Below are 27,569 nucleotides of genomic sequence, written 5' to 3'. Positions count from 1 at the left end.
CGGTTTCAGGGGATGCTGTAAGCAGAGGGAAGATAGCAATGGCAAGGGGAGCCAAGGGGAAGCCACTGCAGGGATTGTGGGCAGAACAGTCCAACTGCACATTGCTCACGGAGGCCCTAGAGCATTGGAGGCCTCTCGGAGTAGTTAGTTGAGTATAACATTCTTTGTCATCTAAGGGAAAATCAAGTCTGTCTGTGCATATTTTTGTTCTTGTACACACAGAATCTCACATACACATATGCCTTCCAATGTTCATACAACAATAATATACACCTACTATAATTGAAAACTATAAAATGCACACATGTATTTAAACACCATGTAGTATCTACTAAATATGCACAATTTTATGTCTTTCTTTATTTGAAAATCCTTAAAAAGAAAAAAATTGGAAAGAAGAGATTATTCAAATTTGAAGCACTATATTTAGATTAATTCATGTAAGTGGTTTTCAGAAGCAATTAAATATATAAAATCAGAGACCATGACAAGAGCTTTTTTACTTTTAACAAAAAAAAACCTTTGGAAAAAGAAAATTTTACTTGAAAATGCATATATAATTTCCAGAAAGGGAAACAAAGTTAATATTATGTCTGTCCATAGAGCATAATTAGGGCACAAATGAAACAATTTCATTTTCAATTTTATGTATTTTAACATGTGAGGCATTTAGAAAACAAAATGGGGCTAGAATTGCACTATAGCAAAAAAGGCCTTTGCCTGTGAAGCCGGCATCCCTTATGAGTGCCAGTTTCTATCTTGTGGCCTCTACTTCTCTTCTAGCAATCTGCTGGTCGTGTGAGAAAGCAACAGAAAATGGTTCAAGTGCTTGGTCTTCTGCTATGGGACATGTTGAAAATATTTAAAAACAGTATACACACTAAGAACTGCACGTAAGTCTACAGGTAAATGAGTATTTTTCTTGCATCACACTCATAATCAACACCCAAATTCAGCACATAGTATTACTAGTGTCCCAAAGGAGCTCCGTATCCCCAACTCATTTTTTTTTTCAATATGTGAAAGAGGAGCACATTTCATTAACATGATATGATTCAGTGAAGCAATATTAATATTACATAGCCAATGATCTGACATCCACACAATTTTATACTCTATATATTAACTAGCACAAATAAGAGAAAACAATATTTTTTATGCCTGGCTTATATAATTTAATGTAAATATCTCCAGTTTTAAATGTCAAATATTCATTCTTTCTCATGGCTGAGTAATATTCCACTATATATATATATATATGTGTGTGTGTGTATATATATATACACACATATATTTGTATGTATGTATATATATATATATGTATATATGTCACGTGTCCTTCATCCAGTCATCAGTTGATGGACATCTAGATGATTGCACATTGAGCTGCTATAAACATGGGAGTATAGGTGATTCCTTCATGTGCTGATTTCACATGAATAAACAAGCTAGTCCTTGTAATGAGCTGTATTAATAAAAATTAATGAGCTGAGAAATATCTTAATACAGCTCATTACAAGGACATGAATATTTCCTTTGAATACATTCCCAGGTATGGACAGCTGGACCATAAGTTACAACTAGTATTGGCTTTCTGAGGTTTCACTCTACTAACTTCTATTATGGTTGTACCAGCTTACAATCTTTCCCATCAACAATGTATTGGGGTACTTCTTTTCCAGATCCCACCACACTTTGTTAGTTTTCAAATTTTGGATAATACTCATGCTAAGGGGGATGGAGTGAATCACTGCCGTTTTTATTAGCACTTCCCCAATGGGTAGTGATCCTGAGCATCTTTCACGTCTCTCTTGGCCACTGGTATTCCATCCTTTGAAAAATGCCCGCTCATATGCTTAGTTCATTTCTTTTTTTTAAAGATTTATTTATTTATCTGAAAGTCAGAGTTACACAGAGAGAGGAGAGGCAGAGAGAGAGAGAAAAAGAGAGGTCTTCCATCCGATGGTTCACTCAATATTTTCTAGGATCTCAGTCTATCAGGATTTCCCTGATTTTTTTTTTTTTTTTCACAAGGGCAGATGGAATTTAGCTGTTTTTAAAAAGGAAGACAAATGAGGTAAAGGACCATTCTCATCACAGCATAGGAAGCTTACGTACTATAAACATGACTTCTGTGGATGTTGATCATGATCTGCTGACTGAATGGCTGTCTGTAAAGTGTCCCCATTGTGGACTTAAGCTCACTCCAGCCTACAGGTAAAAAATGAGAATTAAGGATTCCCTTTCTTGGTGTGGAGTATGAACAAAGAATATTTGGAAATTTTCTGCAAAGTAGATTTGTCTTTTCTCCCTCAATTATTCATTTATTCAATGATTTATTTATGTCTGCATGGATTCTTGGACATGTCTTCTATCCTTTGGGTTATGATTTAATACTGCATCAGTAATTTCATAGCTGAATTTGTTCCAGTTCTGGCCACCGGGAGCTCCTTAGTTTGCTCTTGTTTCCTTTGATGTATCCACTAGCTGTCAATTTTGTTAGTTTATTCATTGACCACTTCTTTATTTTCTGGTTTATAAGGTGTTCCAATCTCATATTCTATACTTCCTGCTACAGTCCTAGAATCACCCATTTCTCAAGGCACCCTTGTTGTTTTTCTTTAGAAAATGATAGAAACAGAAACCTGGGAGCTAGTTTGCACTTTTCCTTTCTGATGCTGGTAATCAGTGTCTTCTCTCTTTTATCTATTATAAGGATCTTTTCACAAAGAACCATTTTTTTTTGTAATCACTGATTTTCTGTCTTCAATTTTATGCTCTAATTTGGTTTAGTTTTCTTCTGTTCATTTAGGTTTAAATTTGGAAGCTACTTCCACTAGTTCTCTGAGGAGGATTGTATGATTGTTGATTTTACATGATTTTTCTTTTATATCATATGTGTTAATTCTAGAAATTTCTCGGTAAACTCATGGAGTATTCAATTAAAAACTCTAAAATTCTATATTATGAAGTTAGTGACTTAGACCACTGATAATAACTTTGATGAGGCTGACGTTGCCCTGTTTCTGTGAACTTCATCATTCCACTTAACACGTCTGCCCTGACAACTACTGATGGACATTTCTGGCTCCATTGTACTGTTTTTTTCCCTTGATATGCATTCAAAAGTATTATTCTCTAACATCACACTTAATGAATAATTCATTTGGTATAACATAGGCATAGAGCATCAGGGAGATTTGATATCTACAATTTTGAAATATAGCTGTAATTTATATTCTTTCAAAGAAAAACTGAACATAAAACATTACACACATATAAAATTTTCTGAAGCCAGTCATATAAAAACAAACTAAAAATGAAGTACTCAGTAGTAAGTATAGGGTAGAACAGAAGGAAAGAGAAAGGGAGGAATGAAGGAAGGAGAAGGAAGGCAGTAAGTAGGGAGGAAGGCAGGAAAAAAGAAAACAAATTAAGGAAGTAAACTTTTACAGACTCTATTTCTGTGTCTCCACAAACCCATATGTCGAGGCACTAATTTCCCATATGGCTGTACTTGGAGTAAGGGAGTCATTACATTCAAATTATGTCTTAATATGGGCATCCTGATCCTATAGGATCAGTGTCACTGCACAAAGGGAACCAGTGGTGTGCAAGCATTATGGGACAGTGTGTTAAGCATCCACCTGCAATACAGCATCCCCTGTGGGAACTAGTTTTGGTCTAGACTGCTCCATTTCCAATTCAGATCTCTGCTAACGTGCCTAGGAAAGAAGCGGAAATTTGCCCAAATTTTTGGGCCCCTGCACCCCCAAGGGAGACCCAGATGAAGTACCTAATATGTGGCTTCAGTTTGGCCCAGTCCTGGCCGTTGTGGCAATTTGAGGAATGAACCAGTGGATGGAAAATCCCTCACTCTCTCTCTCTTGTCTCTTCTTCTCTCTTCCTTTCAAATAAATGAAACAAATCAGAGAGAGAGAGAGAGAGACAGAGAGAGAGAAGGACCTCTCTTGCTCTCCGTGTGACAAATGGTGACAAATATAAGAAGGCTTCCATCTACAAGTCAAAAGAGAGTCATCACTAGGCACCAGATGAACCCAAACCTTGACTTTGGACTTTTTAGCCCCTAGAAATGTTAGAAAATAGGGGCTGGCGCTATGGCGCAGCAGCTTAAAGCCCTGGCCTCCAGCTCCGGCATCCCTTTATGGGCATCTTGGCTGCTCCACTTCCAATCCAGCTCCCTGCTAATGCACCTGGGAAAGCAGCAGAAGATAGCCCAAGTCCTTTGGCCTCTGCACCCACGTGGGAGACCCGGAAAAAGCTCCTGTCTCCCTCCTGGCTTCAGATCAGCTCATTCTGCTGCTTAAGCCACATAAAGCGCAGCTTTTTTTTTTTTTTTTTTTTTTTTTTTTTTTTTTTTTTTTTTTTTTTCCTGGCAGCCCAAGTTGACCAAGTCCAGAAATCAACTACCTTTGAAGTTGTTATGAGGATTAAGCAAGTCAGTAGGCAAAACAAATAAACAGAAAAAATTACAGATATATTTTATACTGTGTCATACATTTCAAAGCAAGTAAAATGAGACTGAAAATTTTAGTAGTTATTCACATTTCGAAGATGTCCCTCATCAAAGACTAAAACACTCACACCCTCAGCTATATACATTAAAATCAGCCATCTCTTCCTGCGACTCTAAATAAAAGTGATCTTTTAGAGCATATTGAAAATGAAGATGCTTTGATCCATGGCTAATGGTGTCCAGTGCCCTATTGTTAAACAATAATATGAAAACCTGAGTGACTACACACACACACACAAATTATTTTTCTCTTCAAATAGTTGTCATGTGTGTTAGGAAAGGGGTTCTGTGCATCTTAATGATTGAGGGACTACTAGTGATAATGCATCTATTACATTTTCTCCTTTCATCTAAGGCAAGAGAATGAAAACATGGACAATCCCACAAGAGCGCACAAATAAAGATCAATTCTACTCACAGAAAGGGGGTTTTCATGACAATGTGTAACTTGAAAGAGGCAATGGAAGTCAAGTCCTATCTAAGATCAAAAGGAAGACAAACAGCCTGTTGTGCATTGCACTACAAAGAGGACTGAGTTGTTTGCCTGGACACAAGTTACACCTAATGGAGCATTCAATAAAATGGTAATATTAATTAATATTTTTCCTTGCTTAAATTACACTTGAGAAAATATATTAAGACATTTCACTAAGCATACAGATATTAACTGCTAAGGAATTACATCTGTATTATTCATAAAAAAACACGGCTAGTTTTAATCTGTCATTGCTAATAGCAGGAAACCATTGTTTGACAAAAGATGTAATATAGCAATTTCCCATCTTGCTTAAAATTCATGAACCTATTTCTACACAGACAAATGCTTATCAATTTTTAAATACTTTATTGACTCCGATGACGAAAATACAGGCTTTGCAGGCTGCAGTACAATTATAATTAAAGCGCATTTTCTATAGCCTTCTAGTTGGGCAGAATTTTGAGTAGTTTTCTATTTTGTATATTTTTAATACTATATTGCATTAGTGAATAATGTCAGCATTTCTCAAATAAGAAAATTTTCCAAAAAGAATACACTTTTGCCGTATTAAAATACAATGAATATGAAGTATATGGGTTACTGTGTTTTCTATTGGACAGCTAATGTAACTTTGTACCTGGGGAAGAGAACATCTCAAACATGCCACATCTTCCACCTCTGCTGAATTTGTGTCATTTTCTCTGTGATTTTTCAGGTACCAGTTTCATTTTCCCTTTTAGGATCTGGACTTGTGATTTCCAAGCTTAATTAAATGTATCACAATCAATCCTGTTCCATTTTAGAAGGAAAACTGTCATGAAGTCTTGGATTCCTGAAATCCATCCACATCTGTAGTAATCTTCTTGGTTGTGAAAGTGAGTCCAGGCAAATCTGGATGTGGGCTAGAACCACATGGAGGAGAGCTGAGTCAGCCCAGTCAAGGTCTTCCTAGACCTGCTGTAGCCAACCTCCCCGTGACCACAAATGCATGAGTAAGTCAAAGTGAGATCAGCTGCTGCTGTTGTCGATCAGAACTATGCAAATGATGCACAAACTCAAGTTCCAAAAGAGTAAGCATTTATTGTGGAATGTTACAGTGCTGTTTGTGGTTTACTATATTCTATTAATTGTGGCCTAAAATATTCCGGCAATCTTACATGCCATTGAGAATTTTGCTCATGGAAATATTCAGCGTTGGTTAATGTCATATGCAGGCACATTTCCTCTCTGAACAGTTTTCTTCCATTGAAATTTTTATTGATAAATAGGCTTAAATAGAAAAACTATATGATGATAAAATATAACTATCATGAACAGTGTATAAAATATTATCTCATTAAATATTAAAAATAAATTTTCTCCTTATTATCTGGATTTTTCTTTTACTTTCCAGCATCACTTGTGTTTGTGTGTGTGTGTGCATGCACGCACACATTATATAAGGAAAGAACCCTTGATTCACTTTAAACCCTTGGTTGTTGAATAGATGGATGGTCTAATTCTCTGGTGCTCTCATTGACTTACATATGTTCTTCATCATGTTATATTTTTAAAAGATGTATATATTTACTCATATATTTACTCAGAGAGACAGAGAGAGGCGAGACGAGAGATGACAGATGAGAGATCTGCCATCCAATGGTTCACGCCTCAAATGTCCACAACAGTCTGGGCCAAGTTGAACCCATGATCCAAAGACGTCATCATGGTCTTCCACATGGGTGGCTGGGGCACAAACACTCAAGCCATCATCTCCTTCCTTCCCAAGCACATTAGCAAGAAGCTGGAGGAAGTAGATTATTTGGGTCTAGAACCAGTGCTCCGATATGGAATACTGGCATCCCAAATTGTAGCTTAATAGAGTGCACCACAATACCTACTAGAACTTGTCAGATTATAAACTGAGATTATTCTTATTTGTAAAGAAATGAACAGGAACTTTAGAAAAAATATAAATAGGAAGATAGGAAGAAGCATTGCTTACTCTCCAGGATTGACACATTTATAACAAGGATATACCAAAATTTAATCTCAGTATTTGTTGAAATTATTCATTCTAGTGATTCAGGGAACCTGTTAAAGGAAACAATTAATGAATAAAGCATGAATGAATTTCAGGACTATCATTGTTTACAAAAGAGGTTGTATATCTGTGAAATGATTTCCAGCCCTATGTTATTCCTTAGCTACAATACACATCACTGTCTGGTATTAATAACTTAGTACATATGACAGACCATTCTAAATTAGTACAGGAATATATTTGTTGATAGAGAGAGAGAGAGTGAGAGAGAATCAAATCTAGACCAAATTAATATACTAAGGTTTATTGGCTCATAAAATTGAAAATTCAGAGTTGAAAAAAATTCAAAAGTAGGTAAATACTAAGATGAGTATATCTAGTGGAAATGTCCATGGCAAACTCTGGTTTTACTAAATGAAAAACAGATAGCCAAGTGCAAATCTGGAGAATTCTCATCAGTCACCTGACAGCCACAATTTTCTATGTGGTATAGTAAGATTTGCCCTCAAATAGAAATGTGATCTCTGATTTTGTGATTTCTGATAAGCTGTAAGTGAACACAGGTGTTGCGCTTGTAGCCCAACCTAGACAGGCCTGAAAGGTTTTGGTGGCCACTTTCCACTGTCTTCCCTCCCCAAGGCTAACTCCTCCATTAGCTGCAACTGAACGCAGGTCAGGAAAAAAAAAATTAAGAAGGTTTTCAAGATGCTGAGGAGTGGACAAGAAAACAACATATATGTAAAAACTTGGGTTATTTCTGTGTAAAAGGTGTTATTTTGTAATGTCCCTGCAAGTAATAGTGCATTTTAAATATCCAGTTTAAGCAGCAAAGAATGAACAACAAAATCATTTTTTTTATTATTTTCAGTACCACTTTTATTTTTATTTTGGTGAGCTAATGCTAGAGGAGTGCCAACCTTTATTTTCAGTCTGTGTTCTTGGAAGGCGTGGAAGACGGAGTCAATTCTAGGGAAGAAAGACCGTTAAAACACATTTGCACAATGCTGCAACAAATACCACTGCATGGCCCAATAGTCATGTGCAATCATGTATTTTTTTTCTTTACAATACGTTTTCCATGATACTTTTGAAGAACCTTCATATATAACAATAATTCTCATTCATCAAGTGACAGATGCAGAGAGTGAGGTCAAAATACCTTTAATACATATGAGTGACAACTGACTTATTCCAGCAGACAAATCTGTCGCGAGAAACAGGGGAGGCAGAGAAACAAATCATGTGCCATTTCCCCTTCTGTCTATAATCCCAATCTATTAAACCTAAGTAGCTGAAATCATCCCATAGTAGAGTGTTAATCTAAGTTCCTCTGCATTATAAAACCAGAGTGCAAGAAAGCAGTTTAAATTTAACTTGTTAGATTGTGTGTGTATGTATATGTGTGTGTATGTACATGTGAGTGTATTTCTTTCTTTTTTTTTTTTTTATTTTTTTGACAGGCAGAGTAGACAATGAGAGACAGAGACAAAGGTCTTCCTTTTGCCGTTGGTTCATCCTCCAATGGCCGCCACTGAAAAAAGTCCATGATTTTACCTGATTCTTTCACGAAAATATATTTCTGAAAGTAAAATATTTAGGATACTTTTTTTTTTTTGACAGGCAGAGTGGACAGTGAGAGAGAGAGACAGAGAGAAAGGTCTTCCTTTTTGCTTCCTTTTTGCCGTTGGTTCACCCTCCAATGGCCACCGCGGCTGGCGCACTGCGGCCGGCGCACCGCACTGATCTGATGGCAGGAGCCAGGTGCTTCTCCTGGTCTCCCATGGGGTGCAGGGCCCAAGCACTTGGACCATTCTCCACTGCACTCCCTGGCCACAGCAGAGAGCTGGCCTGGAAGAGGGGCAACCGGGACAGAATCCGGCGCCCCGACCAGGACTAGAACCCGGTGTGCCAGCGCCGCAAGGTGGAGGATTAGCCTAGTGAGCCGCGGCGCCGGCCCGTGAGTGTATTTCTAAACAGATGTATATATTTTTTCTCTGTTTTAATACATTGAGTTTATCCATCCTGCAAGAATTTTAACAGTTTAAAAGGATGCCCATTTCTCATCTTCAAGAGGCCATGATGGGCTTCCCTTTTGACATTTGACCCAAATAAGGTCCTCCAACATAGATAATAAGCATAATTTATTTAGTTCATATTTAAGAGTACTGTTACCCAGGGGGAGTAACAACTTTCCATCATATGTCCATACTAAATAGGTAAAAATATGTTTAGCTGTGGGGTGTATCAGAGCTTCTTCAATGATGTAAATTAATCACATAGTGATATACTAGTAACTAAAGTGAAGTAAGAAGGAAGTCAAACACATACAAAAAATTAGCAAACATTGAATAATGTATTTAAGCTGAAACCCATTAACAAGATGATAAATATAAAAGCATTACCAAAAATTTGTGTTCCAGGAAAAGTTAAGTTCAATTTGTAAAATAATTCTAAACTTAGTGAAAGAAAAAAATCATTAATACAATTTACAGCAAAATATATTAAAATATAATTTTTGAAATGTAATAAAATATTAAGAAGGAATAATTTAAAGTACTTAATCTCCGTATGGAATTACTTACTTCATCCACCTGATAAGAAATTTTCAAAAATTTGTGTATCAGTCTAACATATCTTTGAGTTACTCTCTCAGCATTTGTCATAAACTAAACTAAGCCTACCAATACCTTCTATAAATTGAAATAATATTTATTGTTACAAATGAGAGATTTTTTAAAAAAATTTTATAGTTGAAATTTGTATTTGAAACATTGTATTAGGTAAATTGATTAAAATAAATATGTTTACTTCACTGAGTTAAACGACAAAATGATAGTGATTTAACTAAAGATTATTCATAGACATTATGTAATATTTTATATTAATTAACTTATCAAGTGGAAAGGCAGAGAGAGATAAGGAGAGAGAGAGAGAGAGAGAGAGAAAGAGAGAGTGAGCCCTTTCACCGGTCCATTCTATAAATGGTTGTACCATCCTTGCTTGAATGCAGGCTTCATCCAGGTCTCCCAATTGGGTGGCAGGGACTCAGTAACTTGAACCATCACCATTTCTTCCCAAGGTCTGCTTTAGCAGAGCTGGAGTAAGGAACTGGAGTGGAAAATCTAACTTTCACACCTGAATATGAAACGAGGATACCTTAAGTGGTGTCTTAACTGCTAGGCTAAACTCTCATCCCTACTGATGTGTTTTGAAAAATCTGGCAAAATCATAGGAAACTAAAGGATTTTTTTTTTAAATCCAATTGGAAATAATTTTTATTGCTCTTTTCAACAACTCAGAGTTCTTCAACAAGTTCCATAGCACTTGATCTTAATGCAGAGTCCTGTACTTTAGAATAATACATTGATTTTGCAGAATGACAGGAAGCCTTATAGTGTGCTACATGATTATTAGTGTCTCCAAACTAACCTTTAATTGTATCTTTTTCCTTAGCACATTACAAATTATTTTATCTTCAATATATGTTCTGCTTTAAGAGGTGAGATGGGGCCGGGGCTGTGGCTCACTTGGCTAATCCTCCTCCTACAGCGCCGGCACCCCACGTTCTAGTCCTGGCTGGGGAGCCGGATTCTGTCCTTGTTGCTCCTCTTCCAGTCCAGCTCTCTGCTGTGGCCCAGGAAGGCAGCAGAGGGTGGACCAAGTGCTTGCGTCCCTGCACCCGCATGGTAGACCGGGAGGAAGCACTGGCTCCTGGCTTCGGATTGTCGCAGCTTGATGGCTGTAGCGGCCATTAGGGGAGTTAACCAATGGAAGGAAGACCCTTCTTTCTATCTCTCTCTCACTCTCTATAACTCTACCTGTCAAATAAAAAAATAAAAAAAAAAAGAGGTGAGATGAGTGAGGAAGACTACATAGGTCAGAGGGAATAGCCTTATTTTGGTTGAAACATAAGGATCCTCAAAGATTTTCATCTCCAGAACCTGTGAATATTTTTTTAAGACAGCAAAGGGGGTTTGCAAGTTTAAGTAAAGAATATCAAAATGATCTTGAATCATCCAGATGGGTCCGATGTAATTAAAAGTATCCTAAATATTTTACTTTCAGAAATATATTTTCATGAAAGAATCAGGTAAAATCATGCACTTTTTTCATAATATATTATAAAAATAATATAAACACATTGTAAACCCAATTAATATGGTCCATTTCAATAAAGTAATTATATACATATATCCTCTTAGTATTACAATAAGAAAATATTTTTCCAATATGATTAAAGGATATATACACAAATGAAATATGCGAAATGTACATTCTGGAAGGAAAAATAGTAAATATCACTGACATTTCTCACTGATGGACTGTTGAAAGTTTTTATGTTACTTTGTTGATTCTATATGTTTTAAAATTCATTTGGTTTGAATTTAATTAATTAATTAATTTATTTTTTGATAGGCAGAGTTAGACAGTGAGAGACACAAACAGAAAGGTCTTCCTTCCACTGATTCACCTCCCAAATGGCCACCACGGCCAGCGCACCGCATGGATCCAAAGCCAGGAGCCAGGTGCTTCTCCTGGTCTCCCATGGGATGCAGGGCCCAAGCACTTGGGCCATCCTCCACTGCACTTCTGGGCCACAGCAGAGAGCTGGACTGGAAGAGGAATAACCGGGACTAGTACCCGGGGTACCGGCGCCGTAGGAGGAGGATTAGCCTAGTGAGCCGAGGCACCGGCTGAATTTTATTAATTAAAATAGAAAATAAAGCTTTTTCTTCTTCATAAACTAACAATCCTATCACTTTTTATATACACTATAATTGTATTTCAATTGCACAAATTAAGGTATTAGTGTGTAGGAAATTTAAATGAAAATGTTCTGGTAAAAATAGCAGAGAACTGAAAAATTTAAAAAATAAGTGTACCTAATGCATGAGAACTCAGCATTCATTAGTGTTTCAACTTCTGTTTGATTGACACTTGCTGCTCACAAATCATTAAACAAAATTTGAAATCATGACGGTTGTTCTGAAGATTTCAGCACCAGCAGTAAGATTCAGAATATATACCAGATGAACACAATATAACTTCCCCATGAGTGGTGGACATTATCTCCTACAACAGCCATAGTTCTCACCCACAACTATGAAGCACAATCATCTGGAAATCATAAAACAACCAAGAACAGCAAACAATTGAATAAACAAAACCTCAGGGCCCAAACCCAGGGATAGTGGTGCAGTTGTTCCATCAGAGGAGAAGTATTTAAATCTCTAGTTATATATAAGTGGCTTTGTGAAGCCCTTTGTAATTTTTCTAGCATGCATAATTTAAATGTCAATGAATATTAACATGTTAAATGTTCTGCTTATAAATCAACTATTTTGATTTTATACCCAAAAATTATATTAATAATACTTTAAATACGTTTACACAAGATATTTCTTCAGAAGATTTATGTAAATCCTGGTCAGTTTTCTTTTTTTAATAAAGATTTATCTTTTATTTACTTGAAAGGCAGAGTCACAGAGAGAGAGAGAGAGAGAAATCACCCATCCTCTGGTTAATTCCCCAAATGGCCACAATAGTCTGGGCTGGGTCAGGCTAAAGCCAGGAGCTTGGAGCTTCTTCTGGGTCTCCTGTGTGCATGGCAGGGGCACAAGCACCTAGACCATCTTCCACTGCTTTCCCAGGTGCACCCCTAGGGAGCTGGATCAGAAATGGAACAGCCAGACCTTGAATCCGTGCCCATATGGATAGCCAGCATTACATAAAGAGAGGGATATCCTGATTTGACACAATGCTGGCCCCATTTGATCAGTTTTAAAGGCAGGAAGAATTCTTGAGGCAAAGAAGTTTGAGAACGACTGCCTTAATTCAGTGAGTTTGGTAACCTCAAAAAACATGGATATTTCTAGGGTCCCTGGTAAATGGAATCTTCCATTGAGTTCTGTGAAATGCATGCATTAAAATAACACCATCCTTGAGGTAGGCAAGGCAACAATGTGATGAGTGGGAGGATAGAGCATTGCATTGCATCAATGGTATTAACAGTTAACGCATAGCTGGCTACTGCACATCTCTAAAATACAAATGAAACAAAAATAAGAACATAGTTAAATCAATATAATTACAATTATAATCATTAGAGTCAAACGATGTAAATTATATTAGTGTTCCATGAAAAGTGATAAGTTCACTGATATATTGAGAAATTCCACTATGTCCACAGCTAATTAACAAAATATTTATTATTAGATAAAATAGTATGCTAAACAGTTGTACATTGTGGTGAGCTAAATTTTTAAGCAGATTATGTTGAAATGAGATTCAAGAGACATTTGGTGAATTATTAGCCCTTGAAGTCAAAGAAATTTATTACTCCATTTGTATGAAGAATTATGTTCCAGTTCTTCTCAGAAACTTAATTACTCTTACGGAACAACCTGGAAAAGAGTACAAAATGTATCCAAAAATGTACGAAGTCTGTACAATTTTCAGGGAAGATAGGTGTTAAAATAATTGCCTCTCAAGCTCAAACAGGAGTGCAAAATCGTGTCATCCCTTGCAGAACTGATTGCTAAAAATTACTGAAAATGAAGCTGCAGTATTGTGAAATAGATGAGCTTAGTCTCCTTCCCTGTTTCCTGGCTTCAAAGTGGAACGATCTTTCTGAGAAATAATGAGTTAACGGGTGGCTTTCAGTCCTTAGATAACTTCAGTTTGCTGGCCAGTCACTGCCAAGTCCAGAAATGTGCTCAGGGGTTGCATAGCTCAGCCTGAGCCCCCAACTTCTGGGGAGGGAGGAAGTATTAAAGGTAGCGTTGTTTTCCAAAGATTTAATAATCATATCTACACATTGAAGCCTACAAATACCCCACAGACTGGTTTCAGCGAGCTTCTGGATAAGCAAACATGTGAGTTCCTAGAGGGGGGAGCACATGAAGAAGCTACAGAGCTCCACGCCCTTTCTTACATGCTTTCTCATGTGGCCTTTGTTAACATTCTTTATAATAAATAATGAAATATATATAACTCTTTCCCTGAATTCTGTGATCCCAAGGAGGGGATCGTGGGAACCCTGGTTTTTAGCCCAGATGGCAGAAGTTTTGAGATTCAGAATCAACTGGTGTCTGAAGAGTGAGGCAATCTTAGGGGACTGAGTCTGAGGCTGTGGGTTGAGATACTATTTTTGATAGCTGGTGTCCAAATTGAGTTGAATTAGGCACGTAGCCAGCATCTCTGCTGCAGTAGCACTTGCTTGCTTTTTGGGTTGAAAACACCTAACACACTGCTTTCCGAAGTGTATTCTGAGAGCATGACTAGAAAAATAAGTTTGAGTTTGATTTTTCAACTCAGACATTAATGCATATTGTGTAAAACTTTCTTATGTTTAATAAATAACATGAAATTACTTTCTTGTTTTTTCCCTTGTTCTTCTTTCTCGTTCCCTCCCTTCTCTGTTTCTTCCCTTGTCTCTTTCTTTGCAGTGCCCCTTATTTGATATACCAAGGGAAAGACCACTGTGTGGGGTTGGAGACCAATTGATGGGAGAGATTTGGGATGCTCTATTTCTTTCTTGGTTTCCGGATGCTGATAGTCTCCGGGCTGCTAAAGTTGTATCTCTGATCTACATTCTTTGTTAGTTTTGTCTTCTGTCCAAACACCGTTAACTCTGCATGTTCTCCTTAGGTAATGGTTACTGTGATAAACAGCTGTGGGTGCCTTTAAAGAATAATTGATATTATCACATATACCTGATACAATATTTTGGCAGTCTTCTGTCCAAACACTGTTAACTCTGCATGTTCTCCTTAGGGAATGTTTACTGTGATAAACAGTTGTGGGTGTCTTTAAAGAATAATTGATATTATCACATATACCTGATACAATATTTTGGCGGTCTTCCAAAGTGTGATTCAGAAATTCTTATTTGTTTTAGTCTTAAGAATTGGAAATTGAATGAAAAATTCTAACATTCTATTCTACAATTGAACATAAAGTTGAGTTCATCAGCTCCCCAGTTTTTTTGTTTGTTTGTTTGTTTGTTTGTTTTTATTGCATAGTTTAAACAATGCCCTTGATGGTTGCTCATCCAACTCACCCCTGGAGAATCATGGTCTATTAACCATCCCCATTGATCTCTGCAAGTCTGTTCAGTTTTTCCACTTATTGCTGTAACTGAGTATGACTTACCCCTCTGTTACTTAAGTGTTGCCAATAGTTTTTGCCTTTTGAAATCTTATTATCCCTATTGATGTTTACCAGATCTGTTTTTTTTTTTTTTTTTTTTTGACAACTTACATCGTAAGTCCTGGTGTACAAAGGACAAAGATACTGCTTCTTTTTTTTTTTTTTTTTTTTTAAAGATTTGTTTATTTATTTATTTTTTTTTTTCATTTTTTTTTTTTTTTGACAGGCAGAGTGGACAGTGAGAGAGAGAGAGACAGAGAGAAAGGTCTTCCTTTGCCGTTGGTTCACCCTCCAATGGCCGCCGCAGCCAGCGCGCTGCGGCCGGCGCACCGCGCTGATCCGATGGCAGGAGCCAGGAGCCAGGTGCTTTTCCTGGTCTCCCATGGGGTGCAGGGCCCAAGCACTTGGGCCATCCTCCACTGCACTCCAGGGCCACAGCAGAGGGCTGGCCTGGAAGAGGGGCAACCGGGACAGAATCCGGCACCCCGACCGGGACTAGAACCCGGTGTGCCGGCGCCGCTAGGCGGAGGATTAGCCTAGTGAGCCGCGGCGCCGGCCTAAGATACTGCTTCTTTAACAGTTAACAGTAACAGGCCTTTCTCATTAGTACCCTGTCCAGTCTTATGTAATACCCACATATTCTTTTTTTTCCCTCTTTTTTCTTTTTTTTAAATATTTTTCTTTCTTTTACAAACCCTTGTGTCGAGGGCTGACTTTCAATAGATCGCAGCGAGGGAGCTACTCTGCATATTTCTTTCAGCAACATACTAAACTGAGAATTGACCCAGTCATCTCATGCTTTGCAACAATTATTCTTTGCATTTTTTAAAAGTTCATCCTGGATTTTCTTATGAAAAAAGTCACTGTTAATAGGTATATGGCTGTTTTAACAATGAAAATCAAAATGTCCAATCAAGAGCACAGATGGGGGCCGGCCCTGTGGCTCAATTGGTTAATCCTCCACCTGCAGCTCAGGCATCCCATATGGGCGCCGGGTTCTAGTCCTGGTTGCTCCTCTTCCACTCCAGCTCTCTGCTGGACGATGGCCTAAGTGCTTGGGCCCCTGTACCCACATGGGAGACCAGGAAGAAGCACCTGGTTCCTGGCTTCGGATCGGCACAGTGCCAACTGTAGCAGCCATTTGGGGAGTGTACCAATGGAAGGACAACCTTACTCTCAAAAAAAAAAAAAAAAAAAAAAGTACAGACGGTTCAATTAAGAGAAAAAAGCATTTTATTAAATTCATCTTTGCAATAATTCAGTATTAGTTTTATCTAGTCTAAGATTGGAATGAATTGCATGATACACACAGGAAGTTGTTATACGGGCTTTATAAAGGCCACATCTGTTGATATCCACCATGATCTTATTTAGACAAATTATCTCACATCAGACATTCATGTGTATTTCTGAAGAACAACAATTATGATAGCATTATGTGTGCTTAAATAAAAAATGATGCCAAAAATCTATAATTAATTGCCTAGATATCTGATATTCCAACAGAATAAAACAATATCCACGGATAATTTAAAATGCATTTCCTATATATAAAGTCATTTTCCTACATAACCAAGTTGTAATTCTTTTTAAGATTTTATTTAATTGAGAGGTAGAGTTACAGACAGTGAGAGGGAGAGACAGAAAGAAAGGTCTTCCATCCACTGGTTCACTCCCCAGATGGCCACAATGGCCAGAACTGGACCAATATGAAACCAGGAGCCAGAAGCCTCTTCTGGGTCTCCCACGTGGGTGCAGGAGCCCAAGCACTTGGGCCATCCTCCACTGCTTTCCCAGGCCATAACAGAGAGCTGGATCAGAAGTGGAGCAGCCAGACTAGAACTGGTGCCCATATGGGATGCAGGTACTGCAGGTGGAGAAATAACCTACTGTGCCACCGTGCCAGCACAATCTCCAAGTTGTAATTTTTAAAGCACAGAAACTCTTAGTATGTTACGACACACCAACATTTGCTAGAACTTGCATTTTGCCAACTTTTCTAATAATTCACTTCATTTATTATTTTTTAGAGATTTATCCATTTATTTGAAAGAGTCACAGAGAGGCAGAGGCAGAGGCAGAGAGATCCTCCATCTGGTGGTTCACCTTCCCAAATGGATGCATTGGAAGCCAGGAGCCGGGAGATTGCTCTGGACGTCCACACCAGTGCGGAGGGCCCAAGCTTCTGGAGCATCCTCTATTGCCTTCCCAGGCCATAGCAAGCAGTCAGATGGGAAGCAACATCCAGATCTCGAACCCGTGCGCATATGGGATGTTGGCACTGCAGGTGGCAGCCTCACCTGTTATGCCACAGCACAGGCCCCTAATAATGCACTTTAAAAGAGGATGTTCCAGATTAGAATCCTATGCTACTTTCTGTTTATTTCCTCTATTTAGTTATCTCAGTCTGGAAAAAGTAATCTGACTTCATTTGACTTTTATGACCTTGACACTTTTGAAGATTATATGCCAGTTATTCTAATTCAGTTCGTCAAATGATTTCTTCATGGCCACTTTTGGATAGTGCTCATTTTGTAGGGATTTCACAGAGGCATTTTTTTCTCACTGTACCCTATTAGGAGGAACATTTTTCTATTACTCATATTATTAGCGTCGTTAATTTCAATTATTTGATTAAGGTAAATCTGCCAGGATATCCCCCTTGGAAAATTATTACTTTCTCCTTTGTAACTGTGAGGTAATTGTGACAATATGAAATATATCATGCTCATAATGAAAATTTAAGTTACCCATTTATGGACTTAAGTTATCTTATTATTTTTAGAACATTATAATATTACTAACATTGTTTATTTTCCTGATGAAAGTGGTCTGTTTTTGACACTGGCAGTTCCTTAAAGCTAGCTTCCGTTTCTTTATGATGTGTGTGTTCTTCTTATCTGCTACCCTATCTTGATCTGTGGCTCAGCCCTCAAGTTGAACATTTAAAGTAAAGCACTGGTTACCTTCAGTGGAGAATCATGTTTTGAGACCAAGAATTGTATCCTACGAGTACTCAGAATTACTAGTTGTCCCTACTTGTAGTTCCTCTCATTGGACAAAGCTACATAAGAAAGGGATGAGCATTGCACACACTTGCACAAACACACACACACTCCTGTGCATTTACACCAGTGCTATCCACCATCACCTTCTGCAATTACATTTCAGTTGATTTTGGTAAGAACACAACACGAAATCTACCCTCTACACACGGTTTGGATGCCTAGTATGGTGCTGGTCTCACTCCAAGCAACAGGGGACTTTTCCACCCACTGGAATCCAACAATATCCTTCCTACAAGATTGAACTGCAGCCATTGTACTCTGTTGCCAGTCTATTTCTCTCTTGGGTTCCATTCCCCATCCAAAACCATGATGGGGTTTTCTCTATTTCTTGTATGGTAAATCTTCTCTTTGTAAGTTACCATAATGTAGTTTATATCTCCTCACTGAACCCAACTAGATAAATGGAAGAAATGAATGTAGTTCTAATTAGGTGCACACACAGACACACACACATATCTGTGTCATTGAAATCACTGCTAAGTCATATGCTGCCACACAGAGTACAGATATAAGAGTAAGCACAGACCATTCCTTTATGCTTGAAATGTTGATACCCTGATGGAAAAAACTAAACAATTTATTTAATTTTAGTTGATATAAGTGTGAATAGCATCTTGATAGGGATTACCATACTAGATATAGACAAGAGCTGTAAAAATGCTGATTTCCGGCTCTATTTCTGCATTTATTTGTCTGTTTATCTGTCTTCAGGTTCAGTTCAATGCTGTGGGTTAGTCTAGTGATCTTAGTTTCCATATTGGCATTCTCTTGCTCTGAACATCCTTACATATTTGGTAATGTGTTCATTCCCTTGTAAGCACTCAAACTCCTGCTGCTCCCTCTTCATATTAGCTATGCTTTGGAATTCTATACGGGGTTGTTTCCTCAGCTTAATGGCCACTGCTGCCCTCCTATCTCAGCTTATCATCTCACTCTGCTCATACCTCCAGGCATTCTAGAACAGAGGGAGCCCCCTTACCACACATACTTGAAAGATTCTGCTTGCTGATGGACGCTCATCCTCTGTAGATTCTTCAAGTGGATTTCCAGGTAGAATTCTCTTCCCTGCCACGCTGTCTCACCAAGACACCGGATGTATTTGTGCCACTCTGTCTCACCCAGACACCAGATGAATTATATGCACTCTCCATCCTCTTTAATATCTTCCCAGCCTGACCTTGACACCTTATGCTTCACTCCCTGTCATGGATATTCTACTCACTATGGACAGTGTTTGGCACCAGCTCTGTGCTATGAAGTTTCCCTTCTATCCTTGAGACAGATTGTTCTGTCTGAAGTCATGGCTTCAGATTTCTCAGAAAGAAAATAAAATAGAATGAAAAAGTAGTAAGAGCAATTCCAGTTATTTTTAATTGTTTTTGACCTAGCTTTATTTGATAGATTAATGTTGAAATCTCTTACAGGGAGAGTAGGTCTATTCATTATTTTCTCTTATCAATTTATTTTTCCTATGACTTGAGATATTTTATTATTTGATTTCAGGTGAAAAAGCATGATATTTTATGTAGAAACAAAATTTCTCTCACCATGTATTGGTTGTCTGCATCTCAGATAACACTTTTTGTCATAATTCTGTTATCTGATAGTAATTATATTTGTCATTTTTATCATCTTAGTGTTAGACTTTATACTGTTTTTAAATATTTTAATTATTATTTTGAGGTTTTTAGAGTTTTATATTTTTCACTGAAAATATAATGTAACTTCATGATTTTTTCTTAATCTTTAACTGAAAAGTGACTGCTGTTAAATATAAGAGTGGGAATAAGAGAGGGAAGATATGTGTAATTCAGGACATGCTCAAGCTGATTTACCTCAAACAGTAGAGTTAGAAACATACCAGGGGATTTGAATTCAATCCCATCGAGGTGGCATGTACCAATGCCATCTCACTAGTCCCAGTGATCAATTTCTGTTCACAATTGATCGTAATGATAGGACTAAGAACCAAAGGGATCACATAAACAAGAATAGTGTCTGCAAATACTAGCTGATAGAATCAAAAAGGGAGAGAATGATCCAACATGGGAAGTGAGATACACAGCAGACCCATAGAATGGCAAATGTCCTAACAGCACTCTGGCCTCAGAATCAGCCCTTAAGGCATGCGGATCCGGCTGAAATGCCCATGAGAGTATTTCAGGCATGGAAAGCCAAGACACTCTGGGGGAAAAAAAAAAAAACCTAAATGAAAGATCTCCGTGAGTGAGATCCCAGTGGAAAGAATGGGTCATCAAAGAAGGAGGTACCTTTCTCTGAAGGGAGGAGAGAACTTCCACTTTGACCATGGCCTTGTCTAAAAATGATCAGAGTCAGTGAACTCAGGGGGCTTCCATAGCCTTGGCAGCTCATGACAAGAGCCTAGGGTGATTACTGATGCCATAAACAAGAGTGTCAATTTGTTAAGTCAACAACAGGAGTCACTGTGCACTTACTCCTCATGTAGGATCTTTGTCCTTAGTGTGCTGTACATTGAGATTTAATGCTATAACTAGTACTCAAAGAGTATTTTTCACTTTATGTTTCTGTGTGGGAGCAAACTGTTGAAATCTTTACTTAATGATCTGTATATAAAGAGAATCGAAAATGAATCTTGATGTGAATGGAAGGGGAGAGGGAGTGGATAAGAGGGTTGAGGGTTGGAGGGACGTTATGGGGGGGAAGCCATTGTAATCCATAAGCTGTACTTTGGAAATTTATATTCATTAAATAAAAGTTAAAAAAAGAAAAAAAAAGACTGTCATTAATGTGTTGTTTAGTCTTAATCTTTCTTGAGAGCATCAGTATGTGTGGATACACTTGTTCATTGTTGCCAATTTTGTCTTTTAAGCCACAACTCACTTACCCCTCCCCCCATGGAAGGTTGTAGTTTCTCCCTCTATTGATGCCCAGCTTGGCCATGTGATTTACTTTGTTTTATGGCTTCATGTGGCAGTTGCCGTTGGCTGATCCCATACTATCTTTAAGAAACCTTTCTAGTTTCTTTCCATAATCTGGCTTCACTAGGGGAATAATGTAATAATTGAAGCTGATTTTCCAACTTACTTGTAGAACAAAGGGAGCCCATAGGGATCCAGTAAAATGGCTTCAACAGATTTCACCAGACTAATGTTTGTTCTTGCAAGCCACGGATTTATTTATATTTTTACAAAGAACTTTCATGAGCCACCATAAGAAGTTTAAATAGATCCAGAAACCTAGAAACCCAACCTGAAAAATAAACAAGCTATGCTAGTTCATTCTATGAAGACTTTTCAATACACAAATTTTTAAAGATCTTAAAATATCACGTAAACATGTATACTCAGTAAATTTGTTATTTATTCAATTATATTCCTTACTATCATTGAGAATAACAAAAAGCAGATTATTCTCATCTTCTTACTGCCAATACTGAGACTTTCAAAAAGTAGCATTTAATATCAGCTTATCTGTTTTATAATGAGACGTCTAAAGGGACCCAAATAACCCTGGGATAATTAGTGCTTTCTACAATTTGACAAGGAACACATTATATTTGACTTGTAGTTCCTTCTACTTCACAGATTTTGGAATCTATAATTATTGATTTTCACCAATTTAATATAATTATTTCTTCAAATGTATTAAAAGTATCAATAGTAGTTGATATTTTAAATGTTTTATCTTTTCATTTTGATTGTTTACATGTGTAGATTTGAAAGCTGAGTGAGTTTAATTTTAGAGCAGAAATCTTGTTGATCTTGTTGACAACCAACTCTGTGGCTCCATTCAGTCGTCTGTATTTTTGTATTTATTAAATTGATGATTTTGGGGCCAGGACTTTCTGTGGCTAAGGCTGTGATTTTTACCAAGCTAATAGATAGGGACTGCATCTTCTCTGCAGTTTTCTAAAGAGCAAACAAAAGAAAGAAAAGAAGACAGAATTTCAAAAGTGTCAATCAAGTAGCAATTGCAAAGTGAAAAGCACCAGGCAGCGCCATACCTGACAGGCTGACAATACCTGTGGCTCCCAATAGAAATCACTTTGGATCTATGTGACTCACATAAGGTGATGTCTGACAGTCGAGTTATACAAGTAACACAAGGAGGAACTAAAATGGACATGAACATATTAAAGACTAAGGAAGGAACTGACCACAGGAAGGGTGATGGACATCTAATTTCCCCTGCAAACACCATAATAACACTTCCCTTTGTATTTACACTTCTTTTCTACATTTCTAAAATAAGTAAGCCTGAGAAAAAAAATACCAATATAATTAACTGCACAAAAATACTTCACGAAGGTTATGGAAAATGAAATTAAAAGATAACTTTACCTGCTACAGAAATTTTTAATGGAATTAAAAGATAACTAGTTGCTACAATTTTTTTTACATTGCATATAATATTGGTTTTTAAAAAGTACAAGAAAAATACATTATGAGAAAAAGTACATGGGTTTCAAAATAGTTTGCAGGAAAGTAAACACGTCTTTTCATTTTTTCATGAATTTTTGTAGTGCCCTCATATGGTTGTTTTTTAGTTGTTTATTATTATTTATCTCACAGCATTAGAACTTTTTCTGCAAAAATCAAGTATTTTGTCTGACTACAGCAGTGTGCATTCCACAGTGGAATAGAGCCTTGAGCAGAGTAGACACTCAATAGATTTATTTTGATTGTATGAATGAGGCAGACCAAGGAAGACATTATGCTCAATACCCAAGTATTTTAACTGAAGTGATGCCAGTGTTCCATTTGAATTTTTAAGCCAGTATAAAACAGTGAATAAAAGTTTTGTCTCTGTCACAGGTATTGAAAATAAACAGTTAAGGCTTTAGAGTAAACCATGTATGATAACCAACAGAATCAATTTGTTAATAACCTTATTTTGCACAGATATGGATTTAATTGTTAAACTTCTTGGTTTGTTAATGTGAAGACATATGTGAACCAATTTCTTTTTTGCTTCTGAAGTATGTAGAAAATCACAATTCCCAACCTTGCTGAAGTAATATAAGATCACATGAACAAAGCTAATAAATAAACAAAATGCACAGGTAGAATGTTTTAATTAAAGATGTAAAAGAATGATATTTGTGTGCCACAACCTTTAAGAGAAAATACATTGTCATTATCTTTGACGTTATTTCCTAATTATGATTCTGTCTTAAGTGCAATCTCTAATTTTGTTTTATAATTAATTTTTTTTGCATTTATATTTTGAATTTCTTTTCATTTCCTTCAATGGGAATATGAATTACTTTGTGGGCACATTCACATTTGGGTTTTTCATAATTTGTTTAAACTTTGATAAGAATGAGGAAGGGTAGGTTAGTTAAAGCTAGCAGTTGCTTGGTTGGCTCTTTGGGTGTATTTTGCCAAAGGAATGTGCAGTACATATTGATTCATTTTGTCACAATTGTTAGTATGGCAAGGATAAAGGCAGGGGAAAGGGAGAGGAAAAAATTGATCATATTTGATTAGGAAAATAATAAAAGTGGTACTTCTGAAAGAATAAATTTGAAGCAATGTAAGGACTGATTTTTGAGGAGAGACTAATAAACAGATTATTACAGGAGAAAAATAATCAAGAGTTTAAACACGGATTTAGGCTGATTCTATGGGAATGCACAGAAAACAAGACATGTAAATGGGTTTGTGGAGAAAACTAATATCCTTGTTTGATTAGATGTGGGCATAAGGGAAATTTGTTACAGAAAACAGTGGAGGCTGTTCTCCTTATGTGTACCCGTAAGGAAACACTGATTATTTAAGGGAAATGCAGTCTCAAGGTTCTGTTCTATGTGTTAAATGTTTATAGCTGACATTCAAAGTGGACAAATTTCCTAGAGTAGGAAGAAAATACAAAAATTGTTTCAGGATCTCTTTAAATTGTTCATACAATGACCACAGAGGGAAGAACTATAACAATCACTTTGCACTGGTTTTAAATTCTTCTCTTTTTGTTTTTTTGTTTTGTTTTGTTTTGTTTTGTTTTGCCAAAAGGCAAACTATAAATAATAATTTTAAAAATATATTTGGAATTTATCAAGCTCTTTGGGTACTTTTTAAAATGATGATTTCAAAGTAAATTCACAATCTAAAAATGTCAACCAATAAATGTAATGAAGCTTATCTTTGTAGCTTGGTTGAATAATAATTAATTGGTAAAATATTAATCTTAATATCTGGTTTCTGATTAAACTGTAGTAAGTTTATAAGTAGGATTCTGAGAGAGAAGGAGAGAGAGAGCGAGCGAGAGAGATTGCCAGTATCCTAGATATAGCCTTATATGAACTGTGGAGAAGTGGTCCACTTACTCTTGGTAATTGGAATTCATCAGCATATGCAATATAGTAAGAAGATTCCATGCATGCATTCAAAAAGAAGGCAAATCTGTACAAAATGGTGAAACTGACCTGAAACTCTATTGATACGGAACTTATTTAAGCCTTTATTCTGTTGGATGACTGATATTTTGGGGCTCCTGGAATAAATACAGAACTAGCATCCAGTAGTCCCTCCAAAATGTTTAAACATTCCCTTTTCCCCTACACATACTTTTCTGGGTATAGAGCTGTAAGTACCATTGAGGAAGGTCGAGAGAAGAGTCACAATCTAATTTGGCATGATGGTGATTTACACTATCTTTTGCTCAAGAAGTTCATGGATCTGCTTACTTCTGAAAATTGTATGGGAATCCATAACATTCTGCTTTTTATGAATAAAACTAGACTCCTGTTCACTAGACCTTGAACTTTTCTACTTGAACACATCAAGTAATAACTTAGTAAAAATGCCCAACTATTTCACTTCTAGCATCACAGAGATCAACCAGGCAAAGCCACAGAGCATTTCCAGTCAGAATCATCTGATTACTTCTCTGACTGTTGTGCACGTAGTAACTATAATCATTTTGTCTTTGCCAACAAACTGTTGCCACTTGGTCCATGTCACCTGCCCTACAGTTATTCCCCTTGAATTCATGTTTCACATTTAGTGACAGAAATTTCTACTGTAGTTTGAGCTACAGGGATGACTAAGCAACAAAGAAAACTGTACAACTAAGTGTTCTATCCAGTAAAAATTGAAGTGAAAATTCATAGCTACCTACTATGTTGCATTTTAAAATTTTAATTAAGATTTATATCAAAATGAAATCACATTTATGATATTCTGTGTGATGAATAGTACTTCTTATAATAGCATGTAATATTAACAAATTCTGTGCTACTAATTGAGCTTTTAGAATTAAATATGGTTAAAATATAATGCAATATTTTGTTTCTAGTTACAAATATGTTTATATTTTATTGTATAGTATATTTCTATTTAATTATATTTCTGTTCAATGGAAAAATTTGACACATATAAAGGATGTAGAATTCATTTAGAAAGGCAGCTAAAATAGAATTTAGTTTACAAATCATCTTTGTGTAATTCCTTAGAAAATGTGGAAGAAAAATATCAATAGGAATTAATAAACTAAAGTGGTGGATATAAAAATATATTATTTTTTAAAATTTATTTGAGAGGCTGAGTGAGAAAGACAGACAGAGAGAGACTCAGAGAGCTCCAAACCTTTGGGTCACTCCCAAAGTGCCTGTAAAGATTGGGATTGTGTCAAGTCTGGGAGCTGGGGTATAAGGAGCCATTACCCCTGCCTCCAAAAGGCTGTGTTGGCGGCAATGTGGAGTCAGGAGACAAGGACACGTGTCAATCCAGGTTTTCCAGTGCAGGATTCAAACATCCTGAGCAGCGTCTTAACTATCCCATTTTGATTGTGCTTGAACACAGCTTGTCTTCAAATTTTTAAATGATAAATACAGAATGTATATATTGATGCCTTTCACGGCATATTCATAAATGTCTCCCCCTCTCTAGTAACACACATTTATTATATTTTTAAATACTATATATTTATAAAAGATGAATAGATACATTTAATCAAAATGTCATGGATATCTAATATTTATATGTGTATACTATCTCATATATAATTACAAATGTGCTCACGTAAAGGGATATTAAAAAGTTAGGGACAAATGTAATGAAAACACAAGTATATTATAGTGGAAACCATTTTGGAATCCATGATACTTTTTTTCATTATATGCATTTTTCTTAACTGTGCTAAAGACCTCTTCAAATACACAGCAGTGGCGGCTTTACCCACTACCCCACAGCTCCAGCCCCTTATCATATTTCTTAAATTGAGAGTTTCTTACAGAAAACTTGACTTATTTTTTAATGAAATAGCATGCGTTTTCCCCCTTTGCAGAAGGCTGTGAATTCTATCAGTTTACTATATATGCATTAGGAAATAAGGCTTTACACTTTTATCTTTAACTGTAAAAATGATGCTAATTCATACTCCATGGTATAAAACTGTATTAGTGACATCTGTTTGGATTTCATTTATTGCCTATTGATGTAAGATACTTAAAAAAAGTCCTGAGTAGTTGTATTATCAAGTAACTAAGGGATCTTTTGGATGGCATGTTTAGTATAAGTGTTTATGTGGTTTGATACTGTGAAAATAGGCAGATCAGAAGTGTAAAAAGTCAGAATCAGAAGAACTTCGCAGTGGACCACACACAAATGCATGTATTATGTAAAGTAGTCCCTGTCTCCTCTGAGTGTCCATTTTTACAGCCTGTAATTTGTTTATGTGGTAAGTAGAAACAGTATTCCTTATTATTTTTATGCCTGGAGAAATAGGTAATTTTTCCCAAATACATGATAATTATCAACACATTTTAAATATAAGTAACAATGCATTAGTACACTCCCATGAGCATGATGAAATACCTTCTTCCTTTAGTGTTAAATATTTATTGCTTCCTTTAATGTAAGAATTTCTGTTTTCATTAAACTGCTACAGGAAATTTTCCTGTACATGCCACTTTTGTACGTGTTGTGAATTTCTACTTGTAAAGTTATTATATTAATTTAGCTTTGGACAAATTATAATTACAATTATTTTGATTTTATGGATATATAGAATTTAGATAATTGGAATTGTGGGGCTTTCGACATTTTCTTTGTCTAATTGAGGTCTATTTCCATGAATTTCCTCTATTTGTTTGATAACAATAAACTAGACCTATGAGGTTTTAGGTGCAGTGGTTTACAAGTGTCTACCATGTCAAGCTTGTTTATTACATGCTTAAAAATCCAGTAATTTGCCAAGTTATGTGGAAGATGCATGCTGTGTATTCCTTTATATTTTAATGTCATGTTTGTATGTTTAACACATGATATTAACAAAATATATTCCAGTAAACTCTGGAGATAGAAACAAACTTACATTGGCTTAAAGAGT

Source organism: Oryctolagus cuniculus, chromosome 8 (genome assembly GCF_964237555.1).
Source record: "Oryctolagus cuniculus chromosome 8, mOryCun1.1, whole genome shotgun sequence".
NCBI classification, from domain to species: domain Eukaryota; kingdom Metazoa; phylum Chordata; class Mammalia; order Lagomorpha; family Leporidae; genus Oryctolagus; species Oryctolagus cuniculus.
Note: the sequence above shows the minus strand (reverse complement) of the source record.